We start from the raw sequence: 23,800 nt of genomic DNA on the forward strand, positions 1-23,800 counted from the left end.
GAGCCGCAGCCAGGTGGGGTGAGGTCTGCACATCTTACACATCGGTGAACAACCGAATCTGTAAGAAGATACGGAAGAGTACACCTAGGAGGTCCAGGTGACTTTTATACCAGTATCTGATTTGACTTACTATTTCTGGAATACTATTTCTTTTTATTTTATTCACTTTTTGTGTGCAGTAGCAGTAGTCGTTCTTGACAAGGTCCTGAAGAAAGCAAGGCCACACGGCCGTTATTTGCTGAAACATGTTGACCACGTTCCACTACTAGACAGTTCATAAATTTCCTCTGTCTGTGCTATTTTTAATTTTGGCATTGGAAGCTATATCCGATTAAAATAGTTTTCTGCTTCCTAAACCCATTTTAACTACACCCTTTTTTTGCTATCACAGCTTTTCTGCACTGCACCTTAGTTAGTTACCCCATGAGCCACTCCACTCATTTATATATACAACCAATCACTTCTGACGAAAAAGTGACCCCACACTGCCCACAGGAGGGACCCTTTATCATCTATTAGGTCCTTTTCTGTTTGTCATCAGGCAGTCATTTGTTGTGTGGGTCCCTGGAACCCCAAATGATGAAGGGCGGTTCCGAGTGGTGACTGATGGGTGTTCAAGACCATACACTTGTTTGGCTTACTCTTATTATTTTAGGAAGTGTTGGAATTTGGCCGGTGGTATTAATTCTCAGCCGCTATCTAAACATTCCTTGTTACTACTTTGACCCTCTGGTACTTTTGTTGTTGTAAAGGTTTGGAAGGACGCGTATCCAGAGTACGGTCATTAAACTAGTCCTAGGGTCCCCCATAATTGTATGTGTTAGAGTTAGAGCTATTAATCGACAATGTCAGATAGGGGCCTTCCCTGTGAGTAGAGTTAATGCTGCCATAGCAACGATAATTGGATATCGTGATGAACTCTCTCCGAATAAGACATATGAGGGAAGCTGCGCCACAGTTCATTCCTGGAAGAAGGAATGTAGATAATGATGACCCAAATAGTGCTGATGCTAGAGCTCATTTTTTGTATAATTGGATATATACGCCCTGAAAAAGAACGGATGAACTCACTTTAAAATCCTCCCTACCAGACATACGGAAAAAATTCTAGAGGATTTATGATGATGTACAGGCAGCCATTGATTCTTGTATCATGAATTTAGCGGATATTGATATGTTTTTGGTAAGATCCTGCCACCAGATATGTGGCGAATCACCCGGAAACAGGATCATGCTGTTGATTTGGGAGGACATTTGGCTGCCATAATAGCAGAGATCGGAAACCTGGTCAGAAACCTAGTCAGCTCATACTGGATCTTCCTGGTAACATACTTACTTACATAAACACGATGTTCCAGCTGGAAAAATAGATTGGGCACTCCTTACTGCTTGTAAACAAAAACAAGGAGAGGCAGTCCCGGATTTCTTTATTGGCTTTGAGGAAGTGTTCATGATTTTAGTGGGCAAGATACATCTACAACTACGGGTGCACATTTATTTGTAGATAGATTTGTGGGAAATTTGCTTTCTGAGATATCGGTTTGCTTAAAGAATTCTAAGAGCACATGTGCTTCAGTGACTCCAATAGCTATATTGCATATGGCTCAGTATTACTAGAATCAGGTTACCACTGAGCAAGAACGAAAAGAAGGAAAACAAAAAATATTTAATACTAAGGTTATGATGGTTCAGGCCTGTGGACTCCAAGGTCGAGGCCAAAATTATGGTCAGACTTATAGACAAGTGCCTCCAGTATGGCCACTGTGTAAACAAACTCCATTAGGGCTGGATCAGTGTGCTTATTGAAAAGAGAAAGGACATTGGCATTCTGAATGTCCTGTTTTAGCTCCAGGTGGGAGAGGAAGGGGACAAGTGAATAGTAATCAATGGACTTCAGCTCCTGAGAGCAGCCACAGCATGTTCAAGCTCCAGAGAGAAATACGTCAGGAAATTATTTTGATCACCGACATAATCAATATTCTATGGATGATTGGGAATCAGAGGAAACTGTAGTGTAGTTCCTATCATCCCAATAGGCTCTGCGCATTGGAATAATACCTTCAATAGTATAGGCCTAGACCAGACGTTAACTAGGTCTACTACTGTCGATATTAGACTTAAAGTTTTGGGTTTGCCAGCTTAGCTCAGAGTTCACTAGAAACTTTCTCGAATGTTCAGGAAAGAATTAACTCCCCTGATTAGACAAGAAGGGATTTAGTTTCTGACAACCATAGAACATGACAACTTTGCTCTCCCCTAATCAAGAGTGTATCTCGAGAGTCGTGTGAACAAAAGGCAATTTATTTTACTCAGTCAGTACGTGCATTCTTAGTCTCATCAGATTGTAGAGAAAAGGAAGAGACGGGCGTGTTCAATAAAAGATGTTATTTATTGATCAGTCTCTTTTCTCATACAAGAGAAATGGATCGATATTATTGCAATACTTATAGTGAAGTAAAGTGCATACATTAAAAGCAGAAGTATAAAATAATACTGTAAAAACATTGATATGGTTTCTAAGCCATATGAAGGTTTAAAATGATTAAAATATATTACATACACATATACATTTGACTAAACGTACTCAACTGGTGTTTCTAAATACGCCTACCCCGTGTACCTGACCTAAGCCTGATGCGTGGGCGGGAATAGAAAGTTACAGTTTAAGTTAAGTGTGTTTTTGCCAAGTGACTGACTAAAGAATTCTCTGTGAGGGGTTATTCAGTTCTGTACCTGGAAGTTAGGATGAATGAGGGATGGTATCTCTCTCTCTGCTCTCGATATTCCAGGCTGCCTGCGAGGGCTACCCGGAAGCGCCGGTGCTGGATTTCTCGGCAGGAGAAAGCAGCGCGTCTCGTTCTCAGCGCGTCAGGAAGGCGGGGCTGCGCCAGCGGGGTCTGCTCTGCTCTGGGCTTCGGCAAGTATGGCTGCTCTGTCTCGTCACCACCGCGTGTGTTTGCATAGCGCAATATCGGTAATATTTATACCTTTAAGGTGCCGAGATTGACGTAAGGATGGACATAGATACGTCAATAAGGATGTCATACGACTTGGTCGTTAGCACATTCTTTTGCTGAAGTTCTCGGTGAAATCAAAACAATGGCCGCAGGGTTTTTCCCAGGTTGTCATAGGTTTGATTTGTTATGAGAACTCCGTATGCCTTATCAGGGGCTGGAGGAATATCGCTTGTCTAATTAGATCGCAAGCGTTATGACCTAATCAGATAACACGTTCCTGTGCCGTAGTGTGGCTTTGTCAGATAACGGTATCTGCAACATGGGGGTTTGCTGCCTCATGGGCTGACTGCTAGTTAACTTGTTGGTTTGTTAACCAGAATAGGGATAGGGGGATCGATTCAGAACCTATAGGAATACATCACACCCACTCCACGCTAACTATGGACATATTTACTAATCTAGGCATAGTAAAACATAGTACAACATACTATAGGGTATTGTGTATACCTTACCACCCCAAAATACATAAATGCATTTTGAAATTTTCAAATATACGGAAAAATTGCAGTCACATGTATTGTATGCACTCAAGCTGTAGAATAATGCTAAAGTAATTACGCATTTGTATACATTATTGCTATATGGTATATGAGAATTTACACATGAAATGGCTCTTAATACAGAAAAAAGGTTCGAGACCATTCCATCACAGAATAAAATATTTATGAACATACCAGTGGGCAGCTAATATCTATAAGCTATCTAAAAATAGAAATCTTAGTTCTTTAAGAATAGTTTCTTACTTTAAGCAGAAGATAAGTGTCCCGAAAAATATACAAAATATTTTGGGGCTGCTGAAAAAATTGCTGTCCGTGAACTGGAGGGAAAATTGTTCATGTGACTTTATTATTAAAGTTGAAGGCCAAATTCGGATTGGTGTCACTACAACGCATGCTTTTCCCACGCATGCCTTTACAACGCGGTTTTTCCCACGCAGTCCATTACAACGCATAATGCTTTTAGGCGCTGGATAGTGAATTATTTAATTTACTATTCCAACTCCAGTCCCCGTGGATAGCAGGGAAGGTGTTGGATAGTATATTAAATACATTCCCTATCCTAGAGCGCCCCCCAGCGCATTGCGTTGTAATGGTTTGCGTGGTAAAAGTTGCGATGTAATGGTAGTGCGTTGTAAAAAATTTGTTGTAACCGTGCTACACCCCAAATTCAGGGTGTCTGGAACGCCGTGTGCGAGCTTGCTCAAAAGTCTCTATTTCTGCTCTGGTGAGAACATCATATCATTTAGGCTTTCGAAAAAGCTGTCAACAGCTTCCTGGGAGAGTTCCACTAACTCGGAAAAAGGTGTAACCATGCATTCGTGCGCATGATTGTCTCCATTGACGTTCTGATTTGGATTGCTGACAGAAGGTCGTACCTGATCGATGCTGCTTTCATCTTGAACTTCACTACCCCTTAATCGTAGTGGTGAAGCTTCCACGAATGCCGTCATCAGGATTGGTAGCCTTTGAGGGCAGCACAAAGCGTGAGCCTTGATTGGACTCAACAATGTTTCTGCATCCATTGGCGCATCCGATTGTAGCGTCAGACAGGTGTCTAACACGCATTCTTCTCCGCATAGCAGGCACCTTAATACAGGTAAAACACATCGTTGCCACATAGGTCGAAATGATAGAAACCAAGTCATGTTCAGGTCTCTAAGCCGGGATAGTCCCAGGATTTTTGTTATCCGGTCCCGGTATCCAATGGCTAGGATTGTTTCTTCCCTTGTCGCAGGTGTTTTGTCTGTGACATGGTTTGCCATAACGAAAAATAAGGACTAGGAAGAGGATTCCTGCAATTAGTCCTAAAATGAGGGGAAGTCCGCCAAAAATCGAATGGACGAAGTCTGGAAAAATACCCAGTATGGCTTTGAATGGTGTTAATGCCATCGAAAATACTGTCTTAAATACCTTTGAGACCCCAGTGGTATCAGAAATATTTAAGATTTCATTCAGGATTTCTGCGAAATGTATGGGGGAATTAGTTGATAACAATGAATGTATCTCTGCAGTCGTCCTTGCGACTTGTAGATCATACGTTTCCTTTGATGACGTGAGCCTGGTAGGCGTCTGAAGAAGCACTGTTTTCATTCTGCTTAAAGTATCTATTCGAATAGAAGTAATTTTCAAGTTGGGCCATGCCCTTGCCTCCCTGTCTGGAAAGGAGCTGGGGAACAATGAGTGTCCACAGCACTTGACCTTCGCAGTCGTAGTTACGAGATAAGGAGTCCCGGGCATAAGACTACAGCATCTGCGATCTACAATTAGAATGTAACTCCCATTATAGAGTCTTTGAAAGAATGGTTCTATCTCTGTTGCAGGTGCGCCTAGTTGGTGACATGAAAGGTTATTTGAGTTCCCTTCACAGGCTCCATGCAAACTAATTCCGTTACACAGAAGTGTGCCGCTTACTGACATCGCACAATTATTGCCACTAAGAAACACTTTCTGTCCTTTATTACTGACACATGCATGTGAATAGGGCAGGTTCCATGTTGTTTTAATGTACCCCTTTCCCAATTTTTCGTACATGCCAGCCTGTATATATTTTTGGCAGTATTGAAACCTGAAGGTTGAAATTGGAATATTAATTATCCCGTGTATTATCCATTCACTGACAGGTCGTTCTGACATTGTCACTGGTAATCTCTCAAGTTTCTCAATGCTCAGGATTGTATAATCAGCACCCTTTTGTGCCATACTGATTTGTCTATCAGTAAGGTTAAAGATTTGGAATAGTGACGTTGTGTTGATTAAACGCCAAGGCACATAGCCTGAACGCAGATTTTGTAACGTCCAGCCAAGCTGTACAATAGAACGCAATTGAGACTGACCTTGTTGTAACAACAGTAAGTCCTGCGATATTATGTTGATTGCTGAAGACACAATGCTGTCCAAAGAAAAAATTCTGGAGGACAGAGTCATTAACCCATTGTCCACTACAGAAAGTGATTTTTCCAAATTAATACGGTCAATTTCCCGTATTCTCTCTGCTGTTTCAATTTGAGTAACCTTCCAGGCCTCATTGTATGCTGCATATACAGAGGCTGCTATGAAACGCTTTTGACGCTGTTTGCGCGGTCCCATAATGAAATCACGCAAGTCAGCACCATCAGTAAGTAAAGTTAGGTGTTGCTTAATTTCTGCCAGTGTGGAAGTTTGTAGCCATTGAAGGCATAATTTGCCCACACTGTAGGTGGTTATTATTCCTGGGTGATGTCTTTTGGAATATCTAGGGTCTGGCCTGGTCATTTTGAACCCCTGTGTTTTGTTCAGGAATCTGTCTTGACAGTTATTAGTATCTGTGGGCCAGATCAACCACTGTTTCCAATCTGGATGTGTTCTATTTTGGTTTAATACATAATTTACGTCTATCTCCTCATCTGTAGAGCTATTGCTGTTCATTGTTGGCTTTGGAATAGACGGTTTATTTAAGTCTTTGATTTTGGCTAGGCCAAGACAGGTGGTTTGTTGAACAGTGTCATTTAAAAATATAATTTGTTCTGGGATCATGCAGGCTCTAAACAAAGATTCTATACCCTGTACTTGCCATTCTTTTGTACCCCAAACACTTTTCAATTCAACATTTTTGTCCCAATAATCAAAACCAAAAGTATTCATTTGTTCGAAGAATGAGTCTGAATATATCAATTTTGTGTTTGTTATCATGGTCTTTGTCCCTGTCTTGTTTGACAATTTGAAATAAAATGTTTCAGCATTACTTGTGTTAAAACCTGAAAAGTATGAATATTTGTCATAAACGGTTCTTGAGCTTCCTTTTGGAGGGGTTGCACAATGTTCCCATTGATTATAATTTAAAACATTTCTAGGTTGTGCAGATTTATGCAAAAAATGGTTACCATAGTGGTTGTAGCAATACATACTATCATAATTTGTAGAACCCTGCAAATAATCATGTTTGGTAAATTTAGCAGACATCACTAAGTCAGACATCATATTATTAATGCTTTCGAAGTCCCAATCATCAGCAAATGAGTTTGGTTTTACAAAGTCACTCAATGAGATCTTAATTTGGTGTGGATATTTCAGGATTTCAACCGGACCATAGATTTCGTAGTCAGTGTTGTCCCATGCTACCCCACCCGGTATAGGATTGGCTGTGAAGTTGACTGAAGAAAGTTCTCTTTTCTCGACGTGTGAAGATGTGTGTGGTTTGAGGATCAAGTTGATTTTCTGACTTGCTGTGTCCATTTTGGCATATTTTCCCTCAATGAAGCGTCCCAAAGTTAGTATCATGATGAGCCAAAGTATGAGGATAAATGCACCAAAACCCACCCAAAATTCAATCCATGGAGAAATCAGATATGTTTCTTTCAGTTGTTTCAAAAGTTCTTTAGCTTTATCTTTAAAGGTTTTTGATGATGGCTGTGTCTTTGATTCACTGAAGCCTTCAGAGGAATCATCGAAGTTTATGAAGTAGCCGGATGCAGTTCTGTCAATTGTTCCAATTGTTTCAGGATTACTGTTTCTTGCATTTTCACTTGGTACTTCATTATAGATTGGTGTGTCTCTGCTAAATGTTTTTATTTGGGTTTTCAGAGGTCTAAGTTCCATTGCATTGTTGCATAGTCCTTGTTGTTCTTCTGTAGGCGTTTCGAATGTGATTAGCCTCTTTGATAGGACCTCTGTACTGGTAGCAAACCTTGGTGTTCTGCTACTTATTGGGAGTCCACTTGGCCTACTATTTGTTATCGGCCACATGATTGTGGTTTTACCAGGTCGATGGATACAACTCGGTTCTCCTTTTTACCAGCAAGGGGCGGTAGTACAACTGATCTTGTCCCGTTGACAGACAAGACAGGAACTGCTTTTCTGTAAGAAGGCCCAAATTCCTTCTTTACCGCGATCTTTTCCCTGACTAGATCCCCGACTTTTGGAATCCAGACAGGTCTTGCTGGGACAGGTGGTGGTTCTTCAGTGGTTGTTGGCTGCTGTTTCAACTTTATGTTGCTCAGGTCTTTTCTTGTTTTGTTTAAGTCCTGAAAAATAGCCAAACGGTCTTTGATATCAAAGCTTTTTTCTTTCACCACTGAAGTCTGACTATCAAGGTCAGAGATCAACATCCTAGTTCCAAATAATAATTCGTACGGACTGAATCCCTTCAGAGAATTTCTTGGCAAGTTATTTAGACTACGTTGGACACTTATTAGATGTTTGACCCACCCAGCTCCCGAACCTAATATCCTTTCCGTTATAGATTGCTTTATGCCTTGGTTTTTTCTTTACACCATCCCGTATCCCTCAGGAAGGAAGTGAGAAGATTCCCGCTGTGCTATGCTCATTTGGCCATGTTTCCCCTCAGGCTGGAGGGCTAGAGTGAAAACAATGGTCAAACGTAGCATGCTCTTAGCGTATATGCCATTTAGACTCGCAAATCTTTGTATAACAGTACAGACGTCAGCCGAGTGCTGGTGATCCACATTATAAGTGGGAACTAGCCTGTATATGTTAATCGCAAGCCTTGCTTTTTACTGGTGATTTTTCCTGGAGTGAAACGACGAGGTATTACACTGTTTCTCTCCCCACTGCGATTTCTGTTGCAGTTTGGGCAGTTTTTTACAAACTTGGTGTGGTGCAGGCTCATGCCTGGCCACCAATACCTTGATTGTAATTCTTCCAGAGAATCTTTTCAGTTTGAGGTGTCTGAGACCCTCGCCCATATGTGCGTCTGCGATTAACAAGTTTCTCCTGTCCATGTTTGGAATCACTCTATCCCCCACTCCAGGGATTCGAGCACAAGGAACGGAGTTTGCATCGATTATGTATGTATAATTGAGTGGATAGTTGATCGGTAGCGCTGAGCAGTCGCCTTTTGATGACGTTTTCACCGCCAGCATTGTTTCACCGTCAATGTATTTTAATGTACGCTTTTTTCGAACTACGGGAGCCGATTTAGTGGCTGCCGCTGTGGCTGTTTCAGCCAATGAATTCCCTGCAACGTGAACGCCATCACGCTGATGACTCAGTGAGTGTGTCACGTGAGTCTTTGGTAGTTCTTTTTGTAAAAGAGCTATTTGTTCCCAAAGCAGTTTCTGCTTTATTGTTGCATCTGTGTCATCTTTGTAACCGTTTTGAATCCATGTCTGCAAATCCTTGTTGTATGATTTGACGCAGTAATACGAATCAGACACTATAAGTGTCGGGAATTCGCGATCCGCATTATCTAGCGCCATTTTCAATGCCATTATTTCAGTCTGTTGTTCTGAATTAGTTTCTACTGAGTGTGTTTTTGTTAATAGAGGTCTTAGTTTACCTCTGCGCCACACTTCTTTTGTAATCCCACATGTGGGGTTGTATGCTTGTTCTCCCCAAACGGGGGGTTGAGCATGTCCGTCTGTATAAATTACACAGGCGTAATGTCGTAAAGGCAGAATGTCGATTGGCAGAGGGAATGTTCTTTCATATTCTAAATTTTCCATTTCTTCTAGTTCTGGATCAAAGTAATAGTATACTTTGTCCGTTGTGATTGAATTCACCCATTGTATCCATTCCGGATCCAATGTTGTTGTTGGTAAATTACACGGTGTTGTTAGTGCCTCAAAGGCTGATTCTGCTGTTCTGACTGTGATATGTCTACCGTCAGCTTGATCTTTTTCTCTAGCTATTGCGGTTTGAACTGCATGAACAATTTTTTCTTTGTTGCTGAATTTCTGTTCAGCTTCTGTGTACAAGTGTGATTTGAATGCAATTGGTACCTTTTCTCCCTCATTAGAGGTCAGGTATGTGAATCCGCATCTTCCTGGGATGACTCGAATCACAAGATTGCGTGTGTTATCACGTGTTTCTAATTTTGCTTTAATTAACATGTCTGTTTGTAAGGATCTCAAAATTTCTATGTGTGTTTGAGTCCAATTTGTTCTTTTAAAATCTGGTTTTATTAGATCATAAAGGGGTTTGACCCTTTCTGCGTAATTTGCAATGTATGTTCTTCCGAAATTTAGGAAGCCTAGAATTGACTGTAAGTTTTTTAGTGTTCTAGGTGCTTGGAGTACGGCACATTTTTCTAGAAAATTGTCAGCCAGGCTTTTGCCTTCACTTGATAATTCATATCCTAAGAACAGGACTTTCAGATGGGCAATTCTGGATTTTTTAAAGTTGAATTTGTAACCCTCTGCTGCGAACCCAAGTATTATGGTGTTCACTCTCTTCAAGTGAGTATCCAAGTCATCATCTGTTAAGTATATGTCGTCGACATAAGATAATGCTTCATCATCATATATTTGTAGTAATTCTGTTACTCTCGCTGAGAATACTCCCGGGCTGTTCTTGTACCCCTGGGCTAACCGACAAAATTGTTTTTGAGTGCCATTTATTGAGAAAGCAGACAAATATCTGCTCTCTGGTGCTATGTTTTGACAAAAGAATCCATTAGAGATGTCTAATGTTGTTTTGTATTTTTTTGCGCACTATGTTATTCATTAGTGCAGCACTATGCGAATTTTGCACTGCAAAAGTTTTGCAACATGAGTTAAGGTGTCGGTAATCCAAAACTAGACGGTATGAATTGTCTGGTTTGGAGACCGGAAACAAAGGGTTGTTCATTTGTGAGGTGCAAGTTTCAATCACCCCCTGGTATTCTAGCTGATCTAGTATTTCTTTTACCTGTTTTTTAGCTTCTTGATTAATTGGGTACTGCCTTGGTGCAGTAGGTTGTGATTTTAACTGGATTTTGTGAGGAGGAGAGTCCTCATCCCATCCTACGTGATTTTTATATAAAGCAGGAGCTTGAGCAACTGCCCACTTTCTAGCAAGTGTGTATTTTTTATGAATTGGGATATGATTTGAGAAGGCAGGCATAATTATTTCTTCGCCATGAGGGCACTCCCTGACAAACTCTGGTGGCCAGTCTTTTTCAGCTAGAAGGATGTCATAGCCCTTGGAGAGATTATCCCAAAATAGTCCCCTTATTTTTCTAGTCTTATCCCCCTCTATACGTAATGTTATTTCGTATATTTTGTGAGGTTTGCTAACTCTGGTGTCTGGAGTTTCCACTTGAAGATATTCATTCGTGTCCACTGTCTCCAGATGATTCATAAGGACTTTGCGAGCTATGCTCACTTCTGCTGCGCTGTCTAGCATTGTCTGAGCCCACTCTCCGTTTTTCAGTTGTGTCCTCAGTATTCTCGGCATTGTTAACTACCTTGATACTGGCTACCTTCTTTTTTGGAAATTGTAATTTCTTTTTTAGCTGAGCAGGTTCCTTGTCTTTGGACTTGGCGTGCTCTTCTCTTTGTTCTGATCGTCCTCTTCTTTCCGATTTCTGCGAGGAAGTCTGAAAAGATTGAGAGGGACGTGTATCAATGTCTTGATATCTATCAGGCTTCTTTATATTATCCCTATTTCTAAGGTTATATCTTTTCCCAGAGGGGTCACTCTGAGGTGACCTGTGTCTTTGGTTCGGAGATTTCTCTCTTCGCCTAGGAGACCTTCCTCTGGACTGGAATTTCTTTTCTTTAGGATTGGATTGTTTGTTTCCATCCCAGTTCTTTTTCTGTGATGTTGAATTATTATTAAAAAATATTTTTTCAGGACTTTCAATCAGTTGTGGTTTTACTGGTATTCCACCTAAACTATCCCTACCTAGTTCCTCATAGGATTTTTCTATGATTCTGGCAATTTCGGCTGGTTGGTCTGCTATATCTGTCTCTTTTAGCCTCTGGCGGATCGCCACGTTTGCTGCTTCTCCCTTTATGTTGGCTAATAATATAGCCGAGACCTGCTTGAAGTCTTTTAGTAATTTCATACCAAGAGTTAAAGCGGGTTCTGGACCATATTCGTCTTGAATTTGTTTTAGCACATCTGGTATTACCGAAATGGATGGAACACTGTGCGTTTTTGTGTAAATGGAAGCAAAGACTGTACCCCAAGTGTCACAGTCCTCAATGTGTGGTGCGATTCCCATTGGAAGACAGATAGTCAGAATCCGGTGTTTTTCTAGCGGGGTGGTGTCTGGAAACACCGCCTCTATTTGGGTGATTTTTTGCGCTAGCCAGAATGGTATTTGTTCCCGTTTAGCCGGTACTTTACCTAGGCAGGACTGTATGTTCTGTGGTGTAATTTTATTTGTGTTCCCCTGGTGAGGGGTCAGCTGTGGAATTTTTATTGCTGGTTGGATTGTTGAAGTCCGCATCACATACTGGACTAATTGTCTATGTACTTTTATTAGTTGTTTTAGCTGTGTTAAAAGCTCTGCTGCAGACATCCCGTCGATGTCTGGATGTGGTGTGTATCCGGCTAGGACCGGCCACATTGCTCCTGGTCTACCTAAAGGACCGAGCCTGGTGATGTGATTATTATGTTTTAGGGCGCCATCAAATAAGAGCAAATGCTCTTGAAATTTGAGTGGTACTTCCACCTCCTCGAAAGGAGTGTACTCATTAGGAGGTTCCTCTGTTTTGTAATAGTGGAAGACCTTTGTTACAGCATTTGCTGCTGGAAAGTGTATCCATGAATAGAATACCTCTGTCTGCCGATATTCGTGTGCCTCAATTACGAATATGACTGTGCCACCTCTAGGTGTCAGTCCATTTTCTATAAGTTTTAAGGTTATAGATTTCCTTTTGATGACCGGGATGAGTATTATATCCTGGTCTGCTTCTTGCATAGTAGCATCAGCTGCTGCGAGTTCAGTTGCTATTCTAACTGCCTCTCTTTCATCTTCACTGTCCATTTTACCGACAGGAAGGTTATTCTGTTTGTTTGCAGATCAGGTTTCTTATGGAAACAAAGATTAGATGCACAATATTTTGGAACAGTGTATCCTTCAACGTTGACTAAACCAAGAACCATACATAGGAGTTCCCTCCTGCGAGGTCTGGCGGATATGACCTTTCACCCACTCCAGACGTCTTTGGAGTATTATGGGAAAAAAGGGGTCTGAGTGAGAAAGCACGACTGAGTTACTCTAAATGTCTTACGTTAGTTTTATCGCCCTTTCCAAACACGTTGGGCGCCATGTAGTGTAGTTCCTATCATCCCAATAGGCTCTGCGCATTGGAATAATACCTTCAATAGTATAGGCCTAGACCAGACGTTAACTAGGTCTACTACTGTCGATATTAGACTTAAAGTTTTGGGTTTGCCAGCTTAGCTCAGAGTTCACTAGAAACTTTCTCGAATGTTCAGGAAAGAATTAACTCCCCTGATTAGACAAGAAGGGATTTAGTTTCTGACAACCATAGAACATGACAACTTTGCTCTCCCCTAATCAAGAGTGTATCTCGAGAGTCGTGTGAACAAAAGGCAATTTATTTTACTCAGTCAGTACGTGCATTCTTAGTCTCATCAGATTGTAGAGAAAAGGAAGAGACGGGCGTGTTCAATAAAAGATGTTATTTATTGATCAGTCTCTTTTCTCATACAAGAGAAATGGATCGATATTATTGCAATACTTATAGTTAAGTAAAGTGCATACATTAAAAGCAGAAGTATAAAATAATACTGTAAAAACATTGATATGGTTTCTAAGCCATATGAAGGTTTAAAATGATTAAAATATATTACATACACATATACATTTGACTAAACGTACTCAACTGGTGTTTCTAAATACGCCTACCCCGTGTACCTGACCTAAGCCTGATGCGTGGGCGGGAATAGAAAGTTACAGTTTAAGTTAAGTTTGTTTTTGCCAAGTGACTGACTAAAGAATTCTCTGTGAGGGGTTATTCAGTTCTGTACCTGGAAGTTAGGATGAATGAGGGATGGTATCTCTCTCTCTGCTCTCGATATTCCAGGCTGCCTGCGAGGGCTACCCGGAAGCGCCGGTGCTGGATTTCTCGGCAGGAGAAAGCAGCGCGTCTCGTTCTCAGCGCGTCAGGAAGGCGGGGCTGCGCCAGCGGGGTCTGCTCTGCTCTGGGCTTCGGCAAGTATGGCTGCTCCGTCTCGTCACCACCGCGTGTGTTTGCATAGCGCAATATCGGTAATATTTATACCTTTAAGGTGCCGAGATTGACGTAAGGATGGACATAGATACGTCAATAAGGATGTCATACGACTTGGTCGTTAGCACATTCTTTTGCTGAAGTTCTCGGTGAAATCAAAACAATGGCCGCAGGGTTTTTCCCAGGTTGTCATAGGTTTGATTTGATATGAGAACTTCGTATGCCTTATCAGGGGCTGGAGGAATATCGCTTGTCTAATTAGATCGCAAGCGTTATGACCTAATCAGATAACACGTTCCTGTGCCGTAGTGTGGCTTTGTCAGATAACGGTATCTGCATCATGGGGGTTTGCTGCCTCATGGGCTGACTGCTAGTTAACTTGTTGGTTTGTTAACCAGAATAGGGTCAGGAATAGGGGGATCGATTCAGAACCTATAGGAATACATCACAAAACTGTGAGAACGCATTTTGCCTAGGACAAGGAGGACCAGTTGAGATACCTGTAGATCAGTCAGGGCCCTATATAACAGCCACCATACTTGGGCATGATCAGAAATTTTTAGTGGATACAGGGGCAACACGTAGTGCGATACCTCAGAAACTGGTCCCTGGGACACCCTTGTCTGGCCAAATGATCACATCGATGGGGTTTGATGGAACACCAACTCCTAGCCCTGTGTCCCAAAAAATACCTTTGCAGGTTGAGAATTTCATCACTGCCACCCCTTTTTTACTTCCCCCTCATGCTCCAGATAAACTGATGGGACTTGATTTTTTGAAATATTTCCATGCTACTATACATTGTTCCCCATCTGGAGTAAGTGTTATTTTTGGGGAAAAGACATTGCTAAACAATATAATTTTTCTTTATGTTCGGTTCTGGATTCTGTCCCTTCATGTGTTTGTGCTACTGCTGACACATATGTGGGAAGAATGGACATTTCCCCAGTACATTTACAGGTCCAAGAGGATGCTTCTTTATCAAGGGTCCTACAATATAAAATATCAAAAGAAGGCTAGGATGCACTGATATCTATAATTGACGACATGATACATACAGGAGTTGTTGAGGAAGTTTCCTCTAATGTATGCAATAACCCCATTCTCCCCATTCTAAAACGGGGTGATGGAAAAGGGGATAAGATTTACAGATTTGTGATCGATTTGAGAGAGGTCAACAAAATAGTGATCCCTCAATATCCTGTTGTTTCTGATATTACGACTTTGTTGACATTAATCCCACCTACAGCAACTGTATTCTCTGTTAACAACCTCAAAAATGCCTTTTTCTCTATTCCTATACATGAAAACAGTAGGGCTCCACTAGGCTATACAGAAAGCCCTGGCATTTAGAGTCAGGCCCTTAAGCAACAGTTGGATGAACTTTTTTTTGCCACCAGGAGTTTCACTAGTGCAATATGTCGATGACATTTTGCTAGCTGCAGACACAGTTGAGCATTGTAAAGAGGCCACTCTCTCTTTTACATCACCTTGCTGTCAAGGGACATAAAGTCTCTAAGAACAAGCACAATATTGTCAATCTGAGGACACTTATTTAGGTCACCACTTGTCTAAGGAAGGTCGCACTCTGACGAAGGACAGGATTCAAACTACCCTAAAAATTCCTATTCCGAGTACCCAAAAAGAAATCAGGGCACTTATTGGAATTACTTCCTACTGTAGACAGTGGATCCCCAATCTTTTCACTTATCATCAAACCTCTTTTGCCTCTTGTTACTAAAGACACTCCCTCTCCTCTACCATGGACATCTAAATATCAGCAAGCACATCAGCAGCTTCATGCATTTGTTCTGCTCCAGTGTTAGACACTCCAGACTATGCAAAGCCTTTCATATTCTATGAACATGAGAGAGAAGGATGTGCATTAGAAGTTTTGACACAGCCATATGGTAATAAGCATCGTCCCGGTGCTTATTTCTCACCTGTATTAGACCCAGTGGTCAGAGGACTTCAAGGTTGTCTCCGAGCGGTTGATGCCACAGCTATTTCTATACAGCAATCTTCTGAGGGAATAGTATTGAGTAACAAGCTTATGGCCATGGTACCACATTCTGTGAATGCGCCCCTGAATCAGATTAAGACACAATACTTGACTAGCGCTAGACTCACAGGATACGACTCACGCTTTTGGCACCTCATATCACACTAAAGAGATGCTGGACATAGAACCCAGCTACATGGTTACCTTTGCCAGCAGAACAAGCTCATGATTTGCATGACTGTATTTTTCTCACAGAAGAACAAACTAAGGGAAGAATAGATCCTAAGGATACACGTTTGTTAGACCTGGAGGGAGAACTATGGGTAGATGGTCCTTGTTTAAGACTAGCTGATGGCTCTACCTCTGCATCCTATGCCATAACTACATTACAGACTGTGGTGGAAACAGCCCGTATGCCACAAAAATCTGCCCAAGCAGCTGAACTCATTGCGCTCTTGAGGGCTTACGAACTTAGTCAGCGATTAAGAGTAAACATTTATACAGATAGTCAGTATGCATTTGGTGTGGCACACAACTTTGGCAAGCTCTGGAAGGAACAGGGATTCCTAACCTCCCATGGCTCTAAAATACAACATGGTGTATTGGTAAATAGTCTTCTTAATGCTTTGACATTGCCAAGGAGAGTAGCCATTATCAAATGTAGTGCCCGCAAGAAAGTTACAGACAAAGTGGGACAAGGAAATGCTTTTGCTGACAAAGTTGCACGAGAAACTGCAAGTGCACTCGCAAGTAAAATGTATGTACTACGATCCCAAGCTGAAAGACGGGAAAATATGTATACAGAGATTAAGGATATACAGCAATCAGCCACTGAACAATAACGGGCAGAATGGCAAAAGCAAGGAGAGTTAGATGATGAAGTATGTTGGAGATCAAAAGAGTCAAAATGGAAATTGCCCTATGCCTATGTATTGCCTTTCGTAACCATGGCTCATTGACCTGCTCACGTTAGTGCCAAGAACATTATTTCCCAATTAGATCCAGTCTGGGATAGTTCATTTATTCGGAAAATGGCTGGACATTTGGTTAAAAATTGTATGATCTGTTTACAGCACAATCCTGAGAAGGGAGTATCAACCCCTACTGGTGGATTTTCTCTACTTCAGGTTCCCTTTGAAGCACTTCAAATGGATTACATCCAATTGGAGCAATGTAACAATCTAAAGTACATATTAGTTGTAGTCTGTTGTTTCAGTAAGCCTAACCCACCAAAGACAACACAGCCTTGACAACAGTTAAAATTCTGTTATAAGAATTCTTCCCTCATTTTGGGCTTTGTAGAATTTTAAGGAGTGACAATGGCCCCCACTTTACTGGCCAGATAATAGTGTACCTAATGAAAGGTTTGGGGGTAAAACAGAAGTTTCATGCTGCTAATTATCCTCAGGCAGCGGGTTTGGTAGAAAGATACAATGCCACCAGGCTAGCTAAAATCCAAACAACAACAGGCCTTAAATGGCCAGATGCTGTGCCCTCTAGCGTTATTATCTGTTCGTTCCATCCCACACAGTAAGGTTGGACTTTCTCCCTATAAGATAGTCTTTGGTAGGCCTATGAATTTATGGGGACCCTCCCAGGCCAAATATGCTTAAAGAAATACAGCAACCTGTTGTGAGTGATTATCTTAGAAACTTGACTGAAAAACTGTTTCAGATTTATCAGCAGGTGTGTGAAGCTATTCCAGACAAATCAGAGGGTCCGGGCCATAGTCTCCAACTTGGAGAGTTTGTGGTCCTAAGAAACTTCCAGCGTTCTAAGAATCTGGAACCTCGTTGGAAAAACGTCGAGCAAGTGTTGCTGGCAACCGGAACTGCTGTTCGTATCACCAACAGACGTCACTGGATACATGGGAGCCACTGCAAAAGAAACCCAGCAACTGTTCTCCAGCCAGAAGGCAGAAACGATAAAAAAGATAACTTACAAACTCAGAAAAGTGCTGCTCCTCTGAATGAAGATACTTTGTTTTCTGATAAAACTACACCTTCAGTAGCAAGGTACAATCTACGACCAAGGAAGGGAAGGAGCAGACAGAGATACCGGAGGATCGATTTCAATTAGTGGAACGGTTCGGCTGCGGCATGGTGGGATCACAGAATCGGCTGAACTAGGTTCAGAGGAGGCTGTGATGCGTGTTCAGTGTTGCCTGGATCTCTCTCTGACCTGTGATTGTATCGATACAGAGAAGGAGAAATGTAGAAATTGGGATCTAAGTTGCAGTTGCAAAACAAAGACAAGACTGTATGGTGACTTTGATCATACTATTGAGAATATTGGCAGCAGCTTTTTGGACAATGGAGAAAAGGATTCTGGGTCGAACCCAATTGACCGTTCCTACCACTGGCCCCAAAGAACATTTTTATTTTCCCATCCCTACCATGAACAGAAACATCAGATCGGATATCTTACCTCAATAACACTTTCGTACAAATGCTACATCATACCCACAATGCTACGAACATTACCAACTGTTGGATATGTGGAATGATGCAAGCTGATCAGACAAAGGGAGGAACGCCTTTTATTCCCTTGTCATTCTCACATAATGGTACATATAGAGCTTGGTTTGCATTATTGTGGGCCACTGAAATAAGTCGTAAGGTCTTTGCTGATGTGGGTAGACTCAATGCCCAGCTCAACAGGGGCTGCTACCCCGATGAAGGAGATCCCCAAGCCAAAGGAACTGTATGGGAAATGGAGGAATATCGCAGAGGAAATTCCTCCACCAGATATGTCTTCCCCAACACCCGAACAGCTAGGGGTAATGGGCCTCCTGTTATCGCCGTAACTAGAGCCTAAGCAGAACTTTGTGTGAGCAGTATTGGCAGTATTCCTGTGGGAAAAAGTAACTGTACCACTGTTTTAAATATTACTGGAACAATAGCACTTTTCGGTCTTCCCACAACACTTACTTCATTTGTGTAAATAAGAGTTACTACCAATTACCCGTCAGTTGGTCCTTGATTTGCTATGTGTCCTTTTTGCTTCCCCCTGTGTTCTTAGCACCTGCCTCCTATCACAAAGACCAGAAGTTGTTTAATGGCATCTCTTTAAATAGATTCAAAAGGTCTATAAAGAGTGATGAAGTAGATCAGACTGATACAGCTTTGCAGCAATACGATTTTAATCTAGGACTTTTTTTTTGTTGGTGTAGCCCTAAATAGGAGAAAGATTAGACACCTAACCTGAGTAGTAGAAGCAGTTACTAATCAGACAGCAATGGCTCTAGGAAATATTACAGAAGAGCTCCAAATTACAAGGATTGTAACTCTTCAGATTAGAATGTTGCTTAATGTAGTGCTCGCCGATCGTGGTGGAGCATGCCGAATCATCGGTAGTAGCTCTTGCGTGTTCATACCTGACCACGCCCCTTCTGTCTGCAACGCCATTTCCAAGTTACATAAAATAGCTGCAGAAATACATCAAGACCAAAGAACATGGTTCTAGTCTGAGTGGTTACAGGGACTTATCTCGATTTGGGGTTATTAATGGGAATAGTAATCATAGGAGCCATCTTTCTCGCTGCTGCTGCATTCAATGTGCCCCTATGGTATGCATCACTTGTATAAACGTCTGTAGTAGTATTAAACCCTCCCCAGTTAAAGTTCATGAATTAAATTAAGAAATGATTATGTGTACCGACATTTATGAACTAATGAATATTGTAAACATTGGTAAAGCCTTAGATAAAGTTTGCTCACATAGCCTATCTTGTCATGCAGCTTCAGGGTGCGACAGTTACACAAGGCATCAAGGTTGTTGATTCTTACCGATTGTCTCATTTGTGTGTTTTTCCCAGAGCTCTATTTACCTCTGGGCGTTCCTGGTCTTGGATCTTCCCTATAAAAACCCATATAACCATTGTTCAAGCGTGCTCTCTCTTTGAGTATCTCCATGGTGCTGGTTAGATGGAGACCCATTCATGAATGATAAATAAATGACCTATGGTTTGACTTTGCTCTAGTGTCGATTCCTCCTTACTTGATAATAACCCGTGGCAAGAGTGGTGACCCTGCACCAGCAGATTAGAATTAATCTGCTCCACTCCTTCGCTTGTGTGTGTATACAATTTACATAGAATGAAAAAGGGGGAGAGTTTTCCCTATTGAACCCAGAAAGGACCAGGAAATAAAGCAACAAAAAAAAGGGGAAAATTCCTTTCTGAGTGTTAGAATTCTAGATTGACACTTAAGTCTGTTTTGGCTTTTTCAAACAACAGTTAACCCCAAGTAGTATTACTAACCAAAACTAACAATGAATGTATCAAAATATATATTTTTTTATTTTGATTTCTTAAAAAGCAGATACTTTCATATAATTGCATTCACAATACATTAAAATCCAAACACCAAAAGTATAATCACATGAAATCATGAAAAACTTTAAGGAAAGGACATTTTATACCAATACATTCAAATTATTATAAAAACCATAATTTCAAGGTACACAAAAACAATTAATTACTACAGTTTAAAAAAGCTTGTCGACGCGTTTCGGTGATTTGTCACACAACAGGGATCACAACCAGCTCCAATATTTTGGTCTTGATACCATTAAAAACAACGCTAGAGGGGGTGATCGCCTGCGACGATTACGCAGGCTTGAGTCGCGCTACATTATAGAGCTTTCTACTAAGTGGCCAAAAGGGATGAATAGTGGGGAAGAAATGGTCTTTCACTTAGGCAAATAGGAACACTGCTGTCTCTATATCTAAATGTATTCTGCTTTCACTGAAGTTTTGTGGATCACTGTACATATCATTGTGTGTATATATATTATATGTCCCTGTACAGTTACAGGGGAGGTTAATTAAGATGAATTGATAAACTGCCTCTCTAGCACACATATATTTAACTAATGCAGAGAATTAGTTCCACTTTATAACTTTATATATTTATACACGTACATTGTTCTAAATAAGTGGTACTTTAATAGGTTCAAAGGGCTCTTTGATTCCTATGTTATATGTTACATTAACATTAACTAGATTACAACTTACCACTGGTATATCTTCTCGGTTTCTTTGGTACCTCACACTCTTTGCACTATGTATGATATGTTCACGTTTAATTTCTTAGTGTATATAATTCTGTACAATAGGTTGTATATAGAGTCCCCTCTCTGTGTTTTAGAGGACCATTGCCGATCCACGGCTATATTAAATAATGTACAACAAGTCACTTGAACTGTATAAGATACCTCCCATCCGTGCATATTCACCTATCTGTAGGTATGATTACGTTGAGAACACTTATTATGAGTATTCAATAATGTATGTATATTTTACCATTACAAGATGGCGCTTGTTGGGAGAGCTGTAGTCCTCTGTCGATGTCGACTGAGAGGTGTAACCGTTGTACTTTGTCATCAGTATTAAATGTACCGGTTATACGTGTGTAAACACACACACTGACGAAGGCCAAGTGCCGAAACGCGTCTGTGGCAAGCTTGTAGTTGAATAAACTACTGTGTGATCAAAGGTACCCCCCGAGTGCTGTCATCTCTTCCTTGGGATTTCAGGATTGTGACGAGCGCAGTGTTTCGCGGCGTTCTTCGAGCCGCCGACAGCACCCGCTCACGAGTGCACATGATTTTCGAAGGAAAGGAGCGGCGAACTCATTTGTTTTCTGTGCACCGCCTAACCGCCAGCAGGAGGGTCTATTACGGATTGATCCACCCCCACCTCGGACAGTACGAGCCGATTCCTGGAGGACACCGGTGAGCCGTGGGTTCCCCATTGGAGTCAATCGGAACACTGAGACGGGTAAGCGGATCGTCGTTTGACTTAATCTTCCCTGCCTACTCGTGTGAATTTCGTATGAGGGAGCGGACATCTAGGCAGAGCGTCAGGGGGGCAACCCTTTTCACACAGTCACCGCAAGCAAAGCCTACAAACTATCGCGCATGCACTACATTTTAGCAAGAAGCGCAGTTGAAGACCGGGACCATGTTCTCAGAAACGGAACGCCGCACGGCGGCAAAAGACATGTTCAGACAACGTGAAAGACGTGAGAGGACCAATGAAGATGTGCCAGTAGCAGATCCACAAAATGTGAAAATAAAAGAGATGATGGTTAAGCTGGAAAGGCTGCATGAACGCGAGACACGCAAATGGTGGGAAGCCACAAGCCTCACCAGCTATGTTGAGGTGAAGAGAGTACCACGGGGGTTAAGGGTTCATACCGTACCATCATACGAGAACCCTGACCCCCAGCTGCTCACAGACTGGGAATCACATACAGCTGCGTACACGGAAGGGACCCTCAAGATACTAATCAAGTATGCTTGGAGTGATCGTGAGAAGGCGTTGGAGGAAATAAAAAACTTAGAAGAGAAACTTGAGGAGGAATCTGACAAAGAGTTAGTGCTTCAGCTTAAGACTGACATGAAAGCACGCCTCACCAAATACGAACAAAAAATACGTACTAGGAAACAAGAGAAGTACGAAAGAGAGGAGGATGACTATCAGCAGGGGCTCATTCTAACATATGCAAAGAAATACGATGCCTCGCGTCAAGCACTGCAATCCAGAACTACCTCAACACCCGAAATCCCCACGTCTGAATCCGATATGACGGAGAACGAATCCGGGGATGAGCAACAGAATATAAGGGTGCCAGCCAAAACACGGCAGAAACCACGATCAACGGAGCCAAATGACAGCGAGAAGACCCCTTTCACCAGGAATACGATGTTATCAAGGGGACCTGGCTAAGAGGCGGCAAGACAAAACCACCGGACATGGCAGAACAATCACAGAAAACAAAAAAACAAGGCGGACAAGGAGGGGAGGCGGCGGCAAACGACGGCGGCAAGGGGAGAGGCAGAGTCAAGCCCAACAACTGGGGCAACCGGACACGAGGCAACAAAAAGTGATTCAGGCTGCAGAAACCACCAGTCAAAACCGAACGGTGGTCAATCTGACTGAAAGAACTTTAACTGATATAGAAATTAATCTACTCAGCCTCGGACTGACCTTCTGCCCCAGCACCCCACTTGAATATACCCAAACAAGAATAGACCTCTTCAGATTCACACGCAAGCTGAAGTTGCATAAATACTTCAAACTACGGCCCCACCTAAAAGAAAGGGGAGGGATAGGAACTAGAGCAACAGCAACGGATGCCCTTGTGGGCAGAGAAATTGAAGCTCTTGAAACCCTTGAGGAGCTGCGTGAAGAAGACCATATACAGGATTCATCTGGATCCCTGAATATTGGACAAAGAGCTCTTGCTTTGGGTATCGAACAAGATCGTGAAGAGAGTGGATACAAACCCCCATCAACATTTATCCCACAGATGCCCTGGGATGCGATTGACGCTTTTTCAGAAGCCATGACCCAAGAACTCATGCAGTATAGAAAAGCAAACCATCCTATAAAGTACAACATTACAGAGCAACAAAAAACGGCCCTACAAGATCTTATGAAGGATGAAAAAATCATCATCAAACCTTCGGACAAAGGGGGTAATGTTGTACTTCTCACCAGAGAATACTACAGATTTGAAGCACTACGCCAACTTTCTGACACCAAGTTTTACGTCAAATGCACCAACGATGTATATTTGGAAAGTATCCGGAGTTATGATAAACTGATAGGGAAATGGCATAATTGCAATATGCTCAGTAAGGATGAATTTCTCTTCCTCCGGACAACCCAACCCCTCACACCAACATTCTACCATCTGCCAAAGCTACATAAGGACAGTCTACTTCCTCCAGGCCGTCCGATCGTCTCATCGATTGGCAGTCTTACCGAAAATATGTCCCGGTTTATAGACAAGTTCCTATTTCCCTTGGTATTAACACTACCCTCATATGTACGGGACACCAAGGATTTCCTGAACCAAATAAGGAATG

The 23,800-nt window shown here is 41.8% G+C and overlaps 1 protein-coding gene and 1 long non-coding RNA gene across 2 annotated transcripts in view; one reads left to right on the forward strand and one right to left on the reverse strand.

Moving 5' to 3' along the window:
* Positions 1–23,800, reverse strand: part of F2R (coagulation factor II thrombin receptor) — a 220,770-nt gene that overhangs the window by 77,714 nt on the left and 119,256 nt on the right. The window lies entirely within an intron of this gene.
* Positions 825–18,480, forward strand: LOC144819429 (uncharacterized). Its single transcript, XR_013607362.1, has 3 exons — positions 825–2,014; positions 14,381–18,181; positions 18,221–18,480. It is a non-coding gene; the product is annotated as an uncharacterized LOC144819429 (long non-coding RNA).

Source organism: Lissotriton helveticus, chromosome 2_1, assembly GCF_964261635.1.
Source record: "Lissotriton helveticus chromosome 2_1, aLisHel1.1, whole genome shotgun sequence".
Classification (NCBI taxonomy): domain Eukaryota; kingdom Metazoa; phylum Chordata; class Amphibia; order Caudata; family Salamandridae; genus Lissotriton; species Lissotriton helveticus.